Genomic DNA, 16,829 nt, shown 5'->3' with positions numbered 1-16,829 from the left:
TGGCTGTGGACAGAGGTGTAGGCAGCTGTTTTGTTTGCATTTCTGATCTTCCCACCTACACAGTTGCCTTTAGCATCACAGTCTCAGGCTGGCCATCCCTCAGGGACAATCCTTCCTCCTGCCACCCCTTTTCCCAGGTAAAGGCTCCCCAATGCACCGCTCGCCTCCTGGGCCCAGCAGACACCATGGCCCTTCGGGGCACAATCAGAAAGAGATCCGTGGTCCAAGATCTGCTCAGTCATCATAAGCTCCGACGTCCACTCCTGCCTCTGATCTCCATATCGATCCGGCAGGCCCGTGCTGAGCCACGCACCGCCCTGCTCCCTCTTACCAGAACAGCACTCGCCGCTCGCTGAAAATGATGAGCTGACATTTTTTCTAGCCCCCCTTCACTCATCGAGAAAGATCTGCAGATCTGCCGGCAGCAGGACCACTTTGCACACCCCTGACACGCAGCCAGCCCCGGGGCGGGCAGAGCTGCCATCTGGCAGCAGCCTGGGGTGCGAGCTCTGCCGGGAGGGGCAGGGAGAAGGGTTTCGTCCCCTGCCTTGGGAATCTGGCTGTAGCTTCATGCATCCCTTTGCGGACACACCCCAGGAATTTTGGAAGTGTCATTTTGGAGAGGGTCCAGCTTGCAGGGTAAATGCCTGGGAGGTGCTGCCAGCTCTTGGGGAGCGGGTCAAGGCTGGATTGGGGGGCACAGCATCCCCCATGGCATCCCTGGTGATGCAGGAGGAAAACATCAGCCCCTGCAAAGCCAAGAGTTACTTGCCTCTCACCCGAGTTGTGCACACACACGAGCAAGTGCTGCAGAGCTCCTCGTTCCCACCACTCAGGAAGAGCTGGGAGGCAGCCTGTGACCTGATGTCCATATTGCCCCTCAGGTGCTTGGCAGGAGGAGTCCTTGTGCAGCAGGAGAGGTCACATCCCACACACTGGTCAGCCTGGGCACCTGCAAGGAGAGGGACAGGGGGAGACGTGTGGAGTGATCACATTTGGCAGCCACAGATGTGTGATGAAAGCTGAAGGACTCAGCTAGGGGGGGCTGGAGGGTGGCTGGTGGTAAGAGCCTCCAGCCTTGTGTTGTCCTTGCTGAGGCTGTGGGCATGTGGGGACAAGGGCAGGGTGAAGCCGTTCCAGCTCATGTCCTGTTCATAAAATCTCCAAGGCTGTTAAGAAAGTTTAAGGGAAAGCAAGGAACCATTTATTCAAATAAACAGGAACAAAAAAATCAGGAGAAAACATATTCAAGTGAGGTCTAAAGAAACAGCCTTGTCATGAAGATAACAAATATTGCTGTGTTTGCATTCATTGCTAGAACCTAAACCAGTCTCCCACCTAGGCAGCTCCTGAATTAATTTGTCTAGCCAGGGATAAGGTCTGGTCATGGCTGTAATGTCCAAGAGATGATCCAGAGAGAATGTCTGCAATAGTAAAAAAAAAATTAAAAAAAATAAAAGGACTGAAATTAAGGTGTTGGAAAGCCCAAGGAATAGGAAGAAGAATAATGTGGAGCAGATTACAGCTGCCGTCAAGAAATCAAGGCAGCACTTTGATCTGCCAGGGATGTTCTGTGCAGAGCTGGTTGGTCTCACTGGGAGGGGAGAGGCGCGATGTTGAGAGCTGGTGGGGAAACTACTGGGGGTGAGGCTGCCGGGAGAGGAGCTGGGGAGGGGGCTGCAAAGGAGTCCCAGGACACACTCCAGACGATGTGCTGCAGGCAGATAACGGGAATTATAGTCTGGGCATTGTTCCGCTGATGGCCTGCCATCTGCACATCTCTTGGGGCGTTTTACATGTTCAGAGCCACTTGGTTGTGGGCACAAGTCAGGAAATTCCCAATGTGAGCAGTCAGGCCTTGCAGTCACAGGCACAACCCTTGCCAGGACAAAAGAGCAGAGGTCTCCAGTGTGTTGCCCCATGGTTTTCCCCAAACCAAGCCTGTGCTTTCAAAAATACCACATTACTAATTCAGTCTCTGAATGTGCAAGTGGAGCACTCGGGACTGCAGGGAGGCAGAGAGAGCCTGGGATAACCCACAACACAGGACCTTGGTGCATGACAAATTGCTTTAGATTTAAAAATAATCAAAATGAACCCAAAAAATCCACAAAGACCAACCAACAAACAAACCTTCAGCTGATTTTCAAGCATGCTTTTCAGAGCAAAAGGAAGGGCTACTTCCATGCCAAACCCTGTTTTCTTGCGTTGCAGCACATCAGCTGGTGGCATCTTTGTTTTCCTACTTTGATGCCTTTCTGGCATCACCTGAAAGCCAGAGCTCCTGGAGTGCGGGGTGACAGGCTGACAGCAGCCCTGGTGGCAGGACAGGGTCACTGAGCCCTCTTCTCTGGGTGCTGCCAGTCTTGTTCCTCAACATCGGTCTTACAGAGTCGTTAACAACCCCACTAATGCGCAGCATCTAATCTCTCCCCGCCCGGGGATGACAGCAGCTGGGGCTCAATGGCATAATTGTGTTTTGATCCCTTGTGCCACACTTCCTAGACACGTGCTGGGAGTTGATACCACCTTACAGGAGGGGGCCTTGCGATGGGAAACAGCTTCCATGAGCTCTGCTCACCTGGGGAGTGAGGCGGGGCAGGGGGACTTGGAGAGGAGCTCTGGTTTTGGCTCTGTGGGAAAGCCCTTCACCGTTCCCACAGGGCTGGGCTAAGGGGAGTTAAACTGTGAGACCTTGGGACACACGGGTGCACTGGTGGGGATGGGGAGGTGTTGCCCTCAAGCCAGGGAATATCGTCCCCAGGTCACCCCCCTAACACTGCCCTCAGCCCCTGTGAGCTGCAGGGGGAACCAAAGGCAGAAGCCTGGTGTGTGAGCTGTGGGGAATGTCCTGCCAAAGTGTCTGCAATAAACAAATCAATAATTAAGGGAGGATGTACATTAGCCTTTGAACACACTCCAGTTAGAGCTTATTTTGGCCCTTCCAAGGAAAGACTGTGGGGTGAGCAAAGGTGGGGAGGGCTGCAGAGGGCCAAGGGGCTGCAGAAGGATGAGGTTTGGATTAGGGATGAAGATGGAGGATCAGGAGGAGGAGAAGGGTGAGATTCATCAGGCAGGCAAGCTGTAGGGTGAGGGAGGTGTGTGGGAAGCAGCCAGTTGGAGGAACCATTGGGGCGCTAAGGAGAAGAGGGATGTGGACATTTGTGAAGGCTGGAGGTGGTATGCATGAACATACCTGCAGGTGTGATGGACAAAAACTCCACATGCTGGAGCTGAGAAGTAGGAATGTGCCATGAGTGACAGTCATTGAGAGCTGTGCCAAGAGAACACATCACCAACACCCCCGTCCCCTGCTCTTTCCCTTGCCTGCTGGGTGAAATCCCATCCCATGGTCTTCTACTCCCCAAACAGCAGTGGTGCCCAGGACCTTCCTCAGCTCCTGGTGGGCTGAGTGGGGGCCACTGGCCAGGGGCTGGGCATTGGATGGAAGAAGTGTTCATCTCAGCCTTCACCAAAGCAAGGCTGTGCATCATGGCTGTGCTCAATGCTGGCTGTTGATGATCCACAGATCTGCCGCACTGGGTGAACAAAGGGTCCAGTTGCCTTCACAGAAAACAGCTGGGAGGTTTCCTTCTCCTTGAATATGCAGCAATTTTCCTCACCTACTCCTGCCATGTCCCTTGCTAAAGATCACTGCCTTCCCTAAAGCAGCCCTACCCGCCTCACATTCACCTGTTCAAAGCTCAAGATGCCAGATAACATGATAACCTCCTGTCAAACTCCAGCTCTATAGCCCAAGAGAGGATCCTACAGTGGGAAATTATTTCTCAGGTCATTTTCGTTGGTGACAGACACCAGCAGGTCAAGCTCTCAGGTCCCCATGCTCATTTGGGACACACTGCCAGGGGTAGGAAGGCAGAAGAGGACACCAGCAAGCCCTGAAGATGTCTGGGCAGCAGTGCCATATTATTCTCCACATTGGCACCCGTATCATCTCTGCCCTGACGCTTTTGGTACCAACAGGGAAAAAACAAAGCCCAAGATCTTGCAGTGCAGATAAACCTTCATTCTGCCAAAAGGGGTAAGTCCCCCACAGCTTTTATCCCATTGCTGAGCAATTCTCAACACTGAGCAATTCCATCTATATCACCATACCAGTCTGAAAAGAGGCTCTCCCCATCCTTACAGAGGAAGATCCAGCTGACGTGATTGATGCTTGCTGCATATCCAAGCTGCCTTGCCACAAGCCTCTGCATTTGGACAAGTGCTGGAAATCACACAGGAGCATCAGCTAATGTGAAACACAACCCACCTTCTCAGCGGGATGGGGTCCCCAGAGCCCATCTTCCCATTCTGCCCCCACTCCTTGTGCTCAGCTCCTGCTCCCCCTGCCAGGCAAAGCTGTGGTTTGTGATGGCCAAAAGCATCAACACTGAATGTGCAGCAGCATTAACCAGAGCCCTGCCAGCCCTGTTCCTCCTGGGGAGCTGGGGGAGCAATGGGAGAGCCCTGGAGAGGGCTGGAGACAGACCTCTGCCAGCCAAAAGTGCTCAGCCACCCGCTGCAGAGCTCCCAGAGGAGCCTGAGTTGGTTCAAAAATCTCAAACACTGGGGAGCTTTCCCCCAGGAAGGAGCTTCCACTATGAGGAGTTATCAGTGAAACACTTGTAATGCAGTTCAGCTGAGTAAAATAAATAAAAGTGACTAACGACTCTGATTAAATATTAAAGAATCACTTTATTTTTGCAAATACACAGAACATTGCACAAAACTGAAATCTGGAGGTGGTCCCTACAGCTGAAATGACCAAGGTTAGCTGAAATGACACCTGGTTCTTCCTTGTTCTATAATGAGGAACATCTGGATAGAGATCTCTGCTTCTCACTAAGACACAGATGGGTCCAGCAACCATCTCCATCAGCTGCTCATGTGCAGATTATCCAAAGTGAGCCTCTACAACCAAGACAGATAAGCTCAGCCTCCAGACCATGCTGTGCTGGTCTGATCTGTCTGCGTGTATAGATATTAGATATTGCTGTGCTGAGAAGACACAATCAGTAGCAGTCTCTCCATCACACTAGAGGACACCCCTCCCTTACTCCCTCAGTGATATTCCAGAGCCATCTAAGAAAGTTAAGATAAATGTTTCCTCCCACTGCTTATTAACACTGGCTGGAGGGGAGCTCCTTCTCTCACTGGTCCTGCCACAAGCCCGCATCATCTCACTGGCCTCAGCAGCCTGTCCCTATTCATTCCTCTTGGGGAACTTCTCCCCATGTCCTCCTGGAGGTCCCCAGGAACTCCTGGTGCTATTTGTCTCCTTGCCTGCAACGCAAATGATTGCTGTGGTATCAGTGGATGAGAAGATCTGCTGGGGAGGAAGGAGCAGGTGGTTCTGGGGGTCTGGCAGCTCTGGATCCAGATCCACCACTCCAAACCCTCAGGGAGAGCAGGAGAATGGACCACCGTGTACCAACCTCAGCAGCCTTGCTGCAGGAGCCGGGGGGATGCCATGCTGCCAGAGGGATTGTACAGTCCAACATCCAAGCCCCAAGGCTCAGACAAGGGAGCCCTGGGCTGAGTAACCAGCACACCTCCATACAGCGGATGCACGTGTAGAACGTGTGGTCGCTTCACAGGCAGTTTGCTCTGGGAAAAAGGAAAACATTTTGTTATGAAATTATTCCTTCGGCACCATCTGGTTGCTTGCTCCATCCCCAAAAGCTTGCTGGAGAGGGCCATCCTGACCCTCAACACAACTACCTTCAGAGTTATTGCACCTGAGAACATTTGTCTTGGGGCAAATTTTATTTTTTTGGTAAGGAGGAGTTGAAGAGGCACTGCAGCATCACACACGTACTGGTCCCATCTCTGGAGGGCCCCCAAAAGACTACTGTCCTACTCCCATCCCTTCCTCTGCCATCTCCGGCTGGACACAACCAGTGGCCAAGCACAGAGAGGGACGCTGCTCTGTTAAAATTTTGGTTATTAGGAACTCATAGGGAAAGGAACGAATGAGCGCCAAATGGCAAAGGATAAAATCAATATGGGGAGAGCTGTTATTTAAGCTTTTGAGCTCCGGGGTATTACAAACGTTGGAGAGCAATGAAATAAAAATGATACATAAAGTGACAACATCATCATGTCTGTATAACTGACGCCCTTAGCAGCTGTTTGGTCTGAACAACAGAAGTAAATCCAAATCTGTGCTGGCTGCCTAGGGCTGTCTGGCACTCCTAAGGGGGCACTTTGTGATCAGGAGGAGAGGAAATTACAGGGTATTTTTTGCCAGCCAGATCGTTTTTAACCTCCTTTGGTCACTGTGCCCTGGAAGCCTGGAGGATCGCATTGTCAGCAATCCACTCCATGAACCCGCGTACTGGTTCTTCTAGAAGAGGGTGGGTCTTTGCTACCAGTGGAGGAGACCCCATGGGGGACCTCAGCAACCTCAGGGGTGCTGGGTGGCAGCGGGGTTCCCTGGGCGGAGCAGCCAGCCTGCTGCCATGGCCAGAGTCAGCCCCTTGCGGGACACTGGTCCTTCAGCCAGCTGTGAGCCAAACTGCACTGCACAAGTGACACTGGGGGCAGATCCTGTAAATCAGGAGTGAAAACACCAGGCTGGCATGCAAAGCATCCTTTCCTTGCCTCCGAGGCTTTCTGACACCCTCTTATCACCCTTTAAAGCTTCTCCACACCAGCACAAAGCAATAACACATTTCTCTCTGTTTGTGGAAGATAAAGATATTTTGGTTTTCCAGCTTTCTCTGCCTCTCCATCACCTCTCCTCCTGTTGACCAGACCCTGGAAGTTTGTCAGCCCTCCCAGCTCCGCCTGCAAGCTGCTCCTCACTGCCAGACCCCCAGCGCATCCCTCTGCCCAGGGCTGTGCACTGTTGCTGTTGGTGATGGCAAGTGTTGCAATGCCCTGGGTGCCTCAGCATCTGCTCAGGGCCAGGCTGGGCTGCCGTATGGTGTAGATGGGTAGTGAGCCATGAAACACAGCTCTGGGTGCTTTGGGAGGCAAAGGGACACTTTGGAGGATGCAGAGTTTAAATACTGTGTTGCGGGAGGATGCTGCAGCAAGGGGATTCGTACTGCCACCTTAGGGAAAGCAAAAGAAATGCTTAACCTGAGAGCGGGAAGCAATGTCACTTTCACGTTGGGTTGAAGACCAGCTCCTGCAAGGCCAAGGCAGGAGTTCAACCTTCCGGGCAGTATGGGGAGCTGGGGAAGAGCAAGAGTGTTAACCCCGCTTACGGCTTAGCTCTGCAGCTGCTGCTGCATTAACCCGGCTCCGGGAAAGCTGCCGGCCCCGCTCCAGCATGGGCAAGCAGAGGCTTTTAGCGCAGCCCAGCTATTACAGCACTAGGCGTTATGGGTTTGCGGGAGGGAGACAAGAAGCCTCTGGCTCCCAAAGCACCATTTAACCTCCCGGAGATGCTCAGGGATGCACTGGCAGAGAGCAAAGCAGTGCCAGAGCCAGCCAAAGCAGCATAGCTGTGTCCACTGACACCAGGGCAATGGGGACAGACCCAGCAGTGGGCTGGGGCAGGGAGGAGACAGATGCTTTTTCCTCCTTGCTTGTCTCAGCATGCTGTTCCTGAACCTGGGGAAACCTGGCACAGACTCCAGCCCTCCTCTGTCTGAACTGCCTTCCCTGGCTCATTCCCTGGGCCTTCCCCATCCTCTCCCACCACAGCTTCTACAACCCATCCTGCAGCCCTGGTGTGAGCCCACAGCTGCTACAATCCACCCCGCAGAGAGGTGGTTTTCTCCCTCTCTTCTGCCTGCACTCAGGAGAAGGAGATCTTTTGGACCATGAGCTTTCTGCAGGAGAGCTGGGATCAGTGCCGCTGGGAAATGGGAGCTGGGACCATAGGGACACAGCAGAGAGGCAGTAATGCTGTGTGTGGGATGCTTGCAGTGTGGGATGGGGTGGAATAAGATGGGTTCAGGTGCTGCAGGGCAGGACAGAGAGCTGCACCCTGGGGAGATACAGCATCTAAGAAGGGTCAGATACAGTGGCTTGGCAGGGCAAAGAGCTGCTGACAGCCACATCTGGACAGTAAACGTGATCCAGTGGAAGAGAAAGTGTCTAGAGAAACCTGAGAGCATTGCCTGCTCTCTGCTCTCCCTGATGCTTTCAGTCTGTCTTTCTTTGGAGAGAGGCTGAAGGTCCCAGCTGCAGCCACAGACACTGCCTAACCCACAGGTTTCTCCCAGCTTCTCCAGCATTCCCAGACTTTGATTCTTCCCACCTCCTCCCAAGCCCTCATCTGCATCATTCCTGGTGGCACTCAGCTCCTGCACATGACCCCAGTAAAAAATGCAGCACAGAGCATCTCCACAGTGGATGACTACACTGTGCTTCGCCCGTTGCAAATATTTGGAGTAGGGAAGAAGAAGAAGAAAGAATAAAGAAATAGAAGCAGAAAAACAGCCTCAGGGCACTGTCTCTGTTTTTGTGAAACCACAACTAAGTGGCAACAAAACTGGGGAAATCAGGGCTTTCCCCGTTCTTCTCTACACAGGCTCAATTCCCAAAGAGGGGAGAGCACGAGAGACTGGGAGTGCAGGAATAAGGTAGGTGCATCTCCCCTTAGAGACCTCCCAAAATCAACCCAGGAGCACCAAAGAAAGCCGAGAGAAACTTGCTGAACGGAAGCCTCCCTGCAAGCAGCAGGTTAAGGCAGGTTTCCTTGGATACAGGGAGCACTCCAGCTGTTTAGCAAATGGCCAAGAGAAAACTCCAGCCTTGCTTTACCAAGCAGGCAGGGATTGATGTCACCCTCTTCTGGCTGACAGGGAGCTGGGAAGGGGATACTCCAGGGCCAGCGGTGGAGCCAGGTGCTGATTGCAGGCTGAGGGGACACCAGCTGTGGGGAGGGTACTGATGCTACCAGGCTGGGATGAAGGCAATGTGGGGTCAGGCTCTCGTCCTGCATTGAATTTCAGGCTGGTCCTTTGCAAAATTTCTATCTCCAATGAGTGGATGAGAAAGGTCCGGCTTTAGTCTAGCAGATAATCCATCTGCACTGATGACCGAGGTTTGGTACGGGTAATTTAATGCTGAGGAGGGAGCACCTGACTGTCCTGAGGTATGCTCTCGTGTCTGCATTGGCATTCCAAGCTGTGTCCCACCAACAGGCACACAACCTGCCTAGCAGCCCAGCCAGGAGCTGTGATGGGCAGCTGTCTGCGGAGGAGACTTGCTAGAGCTGTCCCTGCCCAGAGAGATGGAAGGATTTTTCCCAACAATTAAGCAAGCAATGAGGGCTGGGAGCAGCTTTCTGAGGACACACAATATGCAGCTCTGTTCATCGCTGGAAACAGGGGTTGAAAACAGTTCCCACAGGAGACACAAGATGGAAGAAAGAAATTCATGCATAAGAGAAAGGAGCAGGTCTTCCATCCTTTAAACTCACCCTACAAGACTAGCCTCCAAATTCAGAAGATGTCAAGAGACACAAACCCAATGGGGAGGTGTTAAGACAGTGGTGGCAACCCTGAAAGAGGTCCCATAAGTCCCTGTGTGTCTGTGGCAGGACAGCAGACCAAAAGAGGCTGGCTGGAAAAAGGAAGATGAGGTGTAAGGAGTGTCCTGGTCATTTGGTATGGCACTTTCTTCTGGGGAGGAGGCTCAGGCAATGACAGTCTGCATGGGAGATGAAAATACCACTAGGACAACTGTCCTAGTAATCAGTGGAGTGAAATTTGGCTGGCCTTTGAAACAAAGCCAACATGGCTACTTTAATTGCAGGAGGGAAGGTGTACTACCATTCATGTCCCTGCTAGATGCTTGGTTAACACAGTGCAGCAACTTCCAGGATGGTGACAGAGTCCTTGTGCTCCCTCACCCATTTTTCAATTCTGCTGCATCTTTCCCTTTGCTTCATCAAGTCATCATTAGGCAAACGCTCAAAGATGACACCAGCAGCAACACAAGAGAAAGCAAAGCTTCCACGTCAATACACATGACTTGACAATGCAAATAGCTTGGGATACACAATGCATAAGTATATATTATTAAGCAGCAATAAATGAACAAATTTCCCGTACTCGCCTGGTGTGTAGGGGAGGGAGGATTCAGGAAAGACCCAGGGAACTGACAGTCTGAATTGCTTCTTCTCAGCTTGTCTCCATCAAACGGCACATTTGCCCCAGGTGTTTGAAATTGATCCAATTAAGACTCTTTGTGCATTTAGGTATAATAAAATACAGACAATTAAACCTAATAAAACTCAGGTAGGTGTGTCCTACCCTCCTTGTGCACTTTTGTTCCTCTTACAGCCTCCCATGAGAGGCCAGGGCATTCCTGATGGATTCAAAGAGGGCAGTGTGAGGAGTCAGCCAAGACAGCCCTGCCCTGGATAGTCCCAGATGTCCAAAACCCCACAGAGAAGAGATAGACAACAAGCTCCCACTCCTGCATTTGAATCAGACATCAGCCCAGGTGCAGAGGAGGCCCAGGATGGATGGGTTGGGATACCTCGATGACTAACAATATGGAGACAGTACTAAATAGGGTCTCCTCAGTTACAGATGGACACAAGCTGAACAGATGAAGCTAGATGGGAATGGCTCACCGTGCCTTTGGGGGTCATATGACACGGAGAAATCCCATAGAGTTCTCTTGAAGACTGGCATTGATGTGAGTTGGTAATAAGGTGCTCCCAGTATTGTCACCGAAGAAGTGGGAGAGCAAACATACTCAACAGGCATTGCCACAGAGACACCCCATAAAGATCTGGGTCCAGTGCTACAGGTGCACAACCACGCTTCTCGTGGCTGCAGTGGTGGAAGGAAGAGAATCTCGGATGATCTTCTTGCAGGGACAAGTCACCACCTCAGGCCAGCCCTCACAAACAGGATCTCTTGTGCACACAGCGAGGGGACCAAGGCCACATCATGTCAAAGGCAGGGCTTAGGACCTGAGAAGTTAGATGGAGAGTGCTGCATTTCTTCCCCAGAACTGGATGAAGAGTGTGTGGTTATGATCATGGCCATCAATGAACCACAAAGCCTTTTAGCATCCATTATTTGCAACTGCTGCTGAGCAAACAAATGCGACCACATCAGTCACTGGACCCATTCCCTGATAAAAGCTGTTCACATCAGCCAATGCCTCCCCCCAGGAAAGAATATCTGACCCTGAGAGATCGTGGTACAAACCCATCCCCCTTCCCCTTCTGTAGACTTGTCAGAAAGAGACAAAATGGGATGTCTTACTTCTCCTCCCCTTCAAGGGGTTCACCATGGTCTTTGAATGATCACTGTGGTCCACATCTTCCTCCTTGTGACAGCAGAGTAACTCCCACTCGTGGAAGGGTTTGGGAGATGTGTGCGCATCCCCAACAGATTCCTGTTTGCAGCCATCAGAAAAATCACATGGAAGAACTGAAGCCCGCAACCTCAGCACCAACACTTAGAGGTCAGAACCACGTGAGGACCTTCCTTCAGCCCTGCTTCACCTGCCCTAACGTAGAGGAGGTCCAAGTTTGGGTGTCAGTCCAATGGAGGTCAGCGGGATGTGGCTGGCATCCTAAGGGATGGTTTTGCTGAGCAGATGCTGGGGTGGTTTCACTGCGCAGGCAACAAAGAGCCCTGTAGATGCTGCTTCTCAACCACAGACCTACCCTGGCTTTAGAGCATAGTCTTGTGCTTTGCCAGCACACTGGGGCCCCTCCACCTGCTTGCTTGTTTATCCTCAGGCTGCCAGCCTAACAGGGTTGTTTATTTATTTATTTTATCGGTCTTTCTTTTCTCCCCCTTCTGTCCCTTTCTCTTCTCCCTTTTGTCTTTTTTTTTTTTTTTTTTATATATATATATATATGAGTTGTGCCGCACTTCTTGGTAAAGCACTTTAATCCATTTTAATGCCCCAGTTCTGCTCCGCAGTGACAGCCTGGTGGTTAGTCTAATGCGTCCCGCTCACCTCGGGGTTACTAATGAGGTCACGGCGAAGGCAATCTCCAAACTGAATAATTCACTAATCAGATGCTGCAGACTCCAGTGGTAAAATTTATTTCTGACACCTAAACAGCAAATGGGTTTGTGGACAAACGCGTGCACATGCCTGCAGGCGCAATACTCCTCTTTTTTCGTTCTTCAGAGCTATTTTGGGTGAATTGGTGCTCTGCCATACATGCAACAACAGGTCGCACCGCAAGGAAGAGCAGCCTGAACTCAGGGCAAGGAGGAGCCAGTGTGATGGGTGGCTGCATTGGGCAGTGCCATGGGATGGCTGATGGAGTGTGATGAGACCAAGATTTGGGGACAAAAGCACTCTTGTGCTGTGTACAAAGAGTATTTGCTGCCAGTCTTCTCCTGGCCTTAGCTTTGGGGGAGCCATCTGGCCAGCCACTTGGAGGAACTCACCATGGATTCAGAGGTAGAGAGCTAAGGAGTCTCGGGAGTAAGGACTAGTTTTAGTCTTTTATACCTGTATACCTGGAAAATAGCAAAAACAGGTATAGAACTGAAGCATCCAGTGATGGGGGTCCGGCATTGCTAATCTCATACTCTGTGCCCTCTAGGACAGGTCCCCCAGATCTCCTCTCACCTCTGCCACTTTGTGTTATCCAAATAACATCACATTAGTTGATTTTTGCCCCTTTTCTGTATTGAAAGCAATATCTGTTACTTCTGCATGCCACCCCAAGAATCTCCAAGAAAAGAAACAGTAGTAATCCAATTAATTATTAATAGTAATAATCCAATTAATACTATTGCTAATAATATAAGTCACAGGGAGTCATTAATAATAATTAACACTCCATATTCCTGGAGGAGGCAGTGGTCTGAGAAGTTTTGCTTCTCCATTGCTAAGCCAGAAAGCAGGTGGCTGTTGTTACATGTTGTTACATGGTCATCAGCATGGGGTGCATGTTGGCAAACCCCCCTCTTGCCTTGGACCTGAACCAGTACTGCCTCAGAGACGGTCAGAGCTGGAAAGCCCTTGGAGGCTCCCTCAGTGCAACCCCTGTCTGTTCTATGCTACAGGGGGGCTGAGTTTCTCCTGAAATTGCCAGTTCTCCTCCTGATGGTTCTTCCGCAAGAGGAGGTCTGAAGATGTTCCGTTGGCAAACGGCTTTGTGGATGCAAAGTGCGAAGGATGGAGGTGGCTCACCTCTCTCTAAGGAGGACCTTATCAGGCACAGGAGGGCTGTGACACTTCTTTCAACTCCTGCCTGGATTTGGGCTCTGCTGGGCGGAAGAGGAGGAATGGAGCTCCTTCAGAGAAGAGCAAGTCCCTATCAAAAGTACAAGCTGAAGCTGCTCTGAAAAGAGGTGCTGAAAACACAGTGACAGAGCTCAACACGTGGAGGGGATTGTCCAGGATTCTGGCTGAAAGAGGAATAACTGCTGGACCCAGCTATAATATTGCTGAGGTTTGTCCTAGCCAAAATGTTTCTTGGAAACAAGCTGGTTTCCACAGCCAGGAAAGGTGAGAGGACACAAGGGAGCGGGCCTGCAGATGGAGCATTAGGGATATGGGATGCTGAAGTGTCCGGGAGGGAAAATAATTCAAGCAGCAAGAGGATTTGAATCTGTGCTCTCGAGCCCTGAGACAGTGCCCTGCACAACAACCTCATCTCTCGGCACCTGAAGCTTTGGTTTTCCTCAGAAAAGAATCAAACAACAGAATCTGAGAGCAGTAACAGTCAGCTTTCTTGTCCTGTGGCCAGCTCTAGTAATTACACAGCTAAGCGCTCATTTGTGACGGGACCTGTACAAATTAGCTACATGGTTTGGCACATCGCCGCTTTCCTGGGGATCCAGAAGACGATGTTAATGACAAAGCCCATGAACATCAGCTGCAGATGCAAGGTGCAGGAGCGGTGGCTCAGTGGGCATCCAGGTCCCGCGGCCCAGCACTCAAACTCCACGTGCAAACTTTTATAACCTGTCCCTGGTGCAAGATGCTGCTGTGCTGGCTTGAATGGTGTTGCGTGAAATCCCAGCAGCATGGGGAATTTGTGGGTCTGAAGGGAAGCGTAGGTGTCCCTCTGATTTACAGGCTCAAGAGGAGGAAGAGCGGATCCTGATGGAGCAAGAGCAGCTGCAGCCAGTGGGGTTCCCTGCCCTGGGGTGGACACAGAGCTCCCACCCCCCCGCCTCGCAGGAAGGGTCGAGCAGGGGTGAATGAGCTCATCCTCGCCAGAAGTCACCCTTTGATGTTCGGCCGTTCCCCTGGGGTGCAGATCACATATGGCCCGAACGCGGAGCAAACCCTAAAGATGCAACATGAGCAGGGAGTGAAATTCCCTCGCTGCTTCCTTTTGGTAACGCTTTCAGGCTGACCCCTTTTTGCAGTGGCGTTTCAGCAATGCCTCTTTTTATGGCTGGGGATGAGGAAGCAGTAAATCCAGGTTCCAGGCGAGCGACTAGCACAGCGTGGAGCCAAAATGGCCCAGTGATGAAATGTCTCAGCACAAGCAATGACCTGACAAGATGCCATCTCTTCTGAAAAAGGGTCCACAGTGAAGAACCATAAGCTCAAGTCTGGCTCTGGGGAGGAGGAAAATATGCAGGGGTCAATGGAAACAGAAAAATGAGGCAGGTACCACAAGCAGAACAATGTGGTAAAAGGGAAACCTCACCCCCTGGAGAATCCAGGAGGGACAAGCCTCACCAACTGGAGCAAGGTACCAGGGGCCAAGAGAGCCTCATCCGAGTCCCAGGCACTGCCAGGCTCCCCGCCCGACTGCTGAGCAAGATTATGTGATAAATGATTGCACTAGTCTGGACAGCTTCTCATTTTCCTCCAACCTGGCCTGTCTGCCCTCTTAGCACGGGGCTCTTGGATAGCATTTCTCCCTTCACTGACTTCATTTTTCCTGTTAGGTTGTCAAGCTGTCAGGGGAGACAGGAGAAGCATGGACAAGACAGTTACTGTCTATGCTCCAAGAACATCCTGTGCCTCTGTTGTCCCTGCTTTCGCTGGCCTGTCCCAGGCAGGTGCCTTCCCACAGTGTGCTCACCTTCCTCGGAGACCTCCCTTTGCATCACACCTACCTCCACTTCAGCTCAAGAGACAGCGGCTGCCTCTGACCATGCCCAGGATGCAGTGGGGTTTGGTAGAAATGAAGATTAGAAGGGTTTTGCAGACACTCTATGGCTGAAGATTTATGCATTAATAACAGCTGTGGGGAGCTCATGTCTGCTGTGTTGGGGTGCACAGACGATGCTTATGAGCCCTTCTGGGTGAAGCAGACTCTCCTGTCCTGTTTTATTGTTGATGAAGGGAGCCAAACTGACAGTGGGAACCAAGCCAAGCTTGCTCTGGTACAGCTTTCTTCTTTTCTGTACAGCCTGCTTGACGTTTCTGCTGTGAAGACAAAATGTGGAGGTTTAGGAAAAATTAGTTTTCATCAGAGTCTGCCGTGTAATGTTTAGCTTGGTGTCCAGGCAGCCATCCCTCCTGGCACCATGGAGTGGAGGTGGTGGCTCCAACAAAGCTGTAGCTCCAGGGTCCTCTGGTCCAGACCAGAGACACAGTTAGGGTGAAACAGCCCCTCACCCAGCACACCTCCTGATTCTCCTAAGACTTAGGGGGATGCTGGAGGAGGACAAGGGTGATCTTGAGGCTTGGCCCAAACTGAGGGAGACAAACAGTTACAGCTGAGCATTTGGATCTTTCCTGGGTCCCTCAGGCTGAACAGGTAATGGTCCAGGCAATATTTTAAGTACCCTGCTTCACACATGGATGTTTTTGAAAAACCCAGGTCTTGAACTTGATTTTCAGCGAGAACATTGTGCCTCTGCAGCGGCAGTGTCAGTATGTGCTGCCGAAACACAAATGTCTTCAAGTCCAAGTATCCCAGAGCTGGGGAGCTCAACAGCATGCAGAACAAGACTCTTTCCTCCTAATCCCAACCCTGTGAGAGATGTTCAACAGCTCCCCTGTGCTCTGCATCCCTGTTTCTCCATCTGTTAAAATGGGATGATAATAATACTTGCACCTTCTGCACATGCCCAACACAGGTGACATGCTCTGAAATCCTTGGGTGGAAGATATTCCAGAGCTGCAATCCTCTGACCTGAGTGAGAGCAGCACTGGGAGCAACAGTCCCGGTACCTGCATCATTTTTAGGGTGTTTCCCTTCTTCAAAGTGCTTCACAAACATAAAATAACTCTCCCTATCCCCCTGCAAGGGAGCTGGGGAAGCCTAATTATTCCTAGTAACAGAGCACCCCTCATTTTCATTTAGCACAGGGCGAGGAGGGACTTTCATGTCGTTCCCCACCACCACCCCTAGACAGCACTCCTTCATGCTGATAGGAGGGTTAACAGCCATTTGTAATTGCATTAGAGAGGCGGTTTAATTCCAAGGAGGCCTGTTCCCTGGACTCGCTCCCCTCCACTGCATCGCAATGAGAAGATCAAACAGCACCAGTTCCGACGTGGAGATCGATTCTGGGCAAGGCGAGCACATCTGCAGACTGTGAGCACAGTGGAGACCGCGGCCGGCATCCTGCTCCACCAGTGGAAATCTTTGCAAACGTCATTAAAGAAGGGCTGAATTAGGATATCGGGTACCAGGGAGTAGGGAATGGGGGAGCTGGGGGAGCTGGGACATTGTCACTTTGCTTCTGCTCTGTGAAAAGTGCCGAGCTCAGTAAATGTGGGAGATTTGAGATTTTCAGCACCAAGAGATCAGCTGCTGGGAAGGGCTGAGGGAGGGTAACAACTCTATTTACCCATATTTCAGGTTTATTTAGGGTATAGACAAGAGGCCAATATGTAGAAATTGGTAAAACATGATGATTTTCTCTTCAAATACTTTCCCTGCACCCCTTCATTAGGCAGCCTGTTTAGCTGTTTACGTGCTAGATGGGTCTTTTTATTGAACTTGTCAATATTTG

The sequence above is a fragment of the Columba livia genome, chromosome 11 (genome assembly GCF_036013475.1).
Source record: "Columba livia isolate bColLiv1 breed racing homer chromosome 11, bColLiv1.pat.W.v2, whole genome shotgun sequence".
NCBI classification, from domain to species: domain Eukaryota; kingdom Metazoa; phylum Chordata; class Aves; order Columbiformes; family Columbidae; genus Columba; species Columba livia.
Note: the sequence above shows the minus strand (reverse complement) of the source record.